The sequence below is a fragment of the Brassica oleracea genome, chromosome C3, assembly GCF_000695525.1.
Source record: "Brassica oleracea var. oleracea cultivar TO1000 chromosome C3, BOL, whole genome shotgun sequence".
Classification (NCBI taxonomy): Eukaryota; Viridiplantae; Streptophyta; class Magnoliopsida; order Brassicales; family Brassicaceae; genus Brassica; species Brassica oleracea.
In genome coordinates this window covers 16,134,848-16,137,742 of record NC_027750.1, presented here as the reverse complement: position 1 = coordinate 16,137,742, position 2,895 = coordinate 16,134,848, and positions in this window count along the sequence as shown.

Sequence of the window (2,895 nt, the reverse complement as noted above, 5' to 3'; positions counted from 1 at the left end):
CGTAACCACACAGACTCGCGGCTGGCCTCGTGAATAGCCAAGATTTCCGAATCGTTTGATGAAGTGGCCGCGATTCTCTGCTTCATGGAACGCCATGAGATGGTCGTACCACCATGAGTAAAGACGTAGTTGGTCTGTGATCGAGCATTGTGAGGATCCGAGAGATAACCTGCATCAGCAAAGCCAACTAATCCTTCTTTGTTATGGTTAGTATAAAATAAACCCAAGTCTTTTGTTCCTTGCAGGTAACGAAGAATATGTTTAATCATGTCCCAGTGCCTTTGGGTTGGACAAGAGCTAAATCTAGACAATAGATTCACGGCAAAACATATATCTGGTCGTGTGTGACTAGCCAGATACATCAAAGCTCCTATGACACTGAGATATGGCACTTCGGGACCAAGGACATCTTCATCATCCATCTTAGGACGGAATGGATCAGTGTCCAGGCCGAGAGACCTCACGACCATGGGGATAGATAAGGGGTGAGACTCGGCCATGTTAAATCTCTTGAGTACTTTTTTTGTATATGTCATTTGATGCACAAGGATTCCATCTCTTATGTACTCAAGCTGTAACCCCAAACATAATTTCATTTTTCCTAGATCTTTCATCTCGAATTCTTTCTTAAGATATTCAACTGTTTGGGAAATCTATCAAAAAGTTCCTAGGATATTCAAATCATCAACATACACTGCTATGATTACAAAGCCCTGACCGAATTTCTTTATAAAGATACAAGGGCTGATCGGATCGTTCTTATATCCTTCTTTCACTAAGTACTCACTTAGTCTATTGTACCACTTTCGGCTTGATTGTTTCAATCCATAAAGTGATTTATTCAACTTTATACAGTGTTGTTCTCGAGTACTCGATTTGTTTTTCAACTCTATACCCTCTGGTACTTTCATATAAATCTCATTAACCAGTGGCCCATATAAGTATGCAGTTACAACATCCATTAACCGCAAGTCTAATTTTTCTCTTATAGCCAGACTTATCAGGAATCTAAAAGTAGTAACATCCACCACAGGGGAGTATGTCTCCTCATAATCTATTCCTGGTCTCTGTGAGAATCCTTGTGCAACAAGTCGTGCTTTGTATCTAACGACATTACCATGTTCGTTTCTCTTTCTCACAAAGACCCACTTATAGCCAACTGGTTTAATATCATATGGTGTCCGGACTATTGGTCCAAAGACATCTCTCTTCTTTAAAGAGTTTAACTCCACGTTAATGGTTTCTTTCCATTTGATCCAATCTGATCGTTGAGTGCACTCATAAATAGACGTGGGTTCATGATCCTCATTATCATCCATGATTTCAAGTGCTACATTGCATGCAAATATATCATCAATGTCGACAATCTTTCTGTTCCATTGTATCCCAGATAAAACATAGTTTATTGAGATCTCATTATTATCAAGACCTTCAGTACCTTGAATCTTAGCGTCCCAAGAATCAGGATTAGATACATCAGGGCCAGCCGCATCTAAGCATTCATGATCGGCCGCGATCGCTATTAGGGTTTTGGGATCGGCCGCGGCTAAGTCCCAGGATTTAGGAACGGCCACGGTCGTGTCTAGGGTTTCAACAACCTCGGTTTCATTCTCTGCACCTTTCTTAGTTTTCTGAGGGTTCTTATCTTTGGAACCTATTGGTCTACCACGTTTCAAACGTTGTCTAGACTCTGTAGCAACTTGATTGTGTCCCTCTTGAACATCAATTCTTATTGGTGCATTAGCAGCTGGTATATATGACTTAGTCACTCTTTTCGGGTCAGCAAAGGAATCTGGCAATTGATTAGCTAGCTTTTGTAAATGTATAATCTTTTGGACTTCTAAATCACATTCCTGAGTCCGAGGATCTTGCCAAGATAAGGATGCTTGATTCTATATAATCTTTTACCAGCTTATTATTATCTCCCCCTAATGTTGGATGTTCGGATTCATTAAAGTGACAATCCGCATACCTGGCCTTAAATAAATCACCCGTAGTTGGCTCAAGGTACTTAATAATCATGGGAGAATCATTTCCAACATATATCTCCACCTCCTTTGAGGTCTCATCTTTGTTCTCTGTGGTGGTGCAATTGGCATATAGACGACACAACCAAATGTCTTAAGATGTGATATGTCTGGCTCATGACCCGTAATCAATTGTAATGGGGAATATCTATGTTCACTAGACGGTCTTATACGAATCAGTTCGGCCGCGTGCAAGACCGCGTGTCCCCAAGCTGTGGCCGGAAGCTTAGACCTCATAAGCAATGGTCTAGCTATTAGCTGAATTCGTTTTATGAATGATTCGGCCAAGCCGTTCTGTGTATGTACATGTGCCACAGAGTGTTCCACACTTACCCCCATGGAATTACAGTAATCATTAAACGCTTGGGACGTGAACTCACCAGCCCAACACTTTCTCTTTCAAAGTATGGCCGTTTGTATTCAAAATCAACTTTCACATCATGGTCGAACCGGGATGACCAAGCTGGTCATGCCCGAGAGTAAAATTCTCGGTGGCCACACGGTTTAATATGGCATTGGCTTCTATCATACCGACCTTAGCATAGTACATGCCAGTAGAGAGCGCATGTATAGTCTCTAAGACTTTTTTATGGCCTTGGCCGATCTCAATGATCTGAAGGAACTCTTTGTTTCCTTCGCCCTTAGTCTCAATATGAAAGTCATTCATTCGAATGTCTTTAAAGCTCAATAGGCTTCTCTTAGAATGATACTTTAGAGACTTCTTTTATAAAAACTTTCATCCATTAATATTTAAAACAAGTTCAAAGCAATCAAAACATAGAAAACACAAAGCAAAGAACACAAAGAACATAGATGGCCGAAATCAACTTTGATCTTTTAAACAATCAGACGTTTCATACTCCATGAG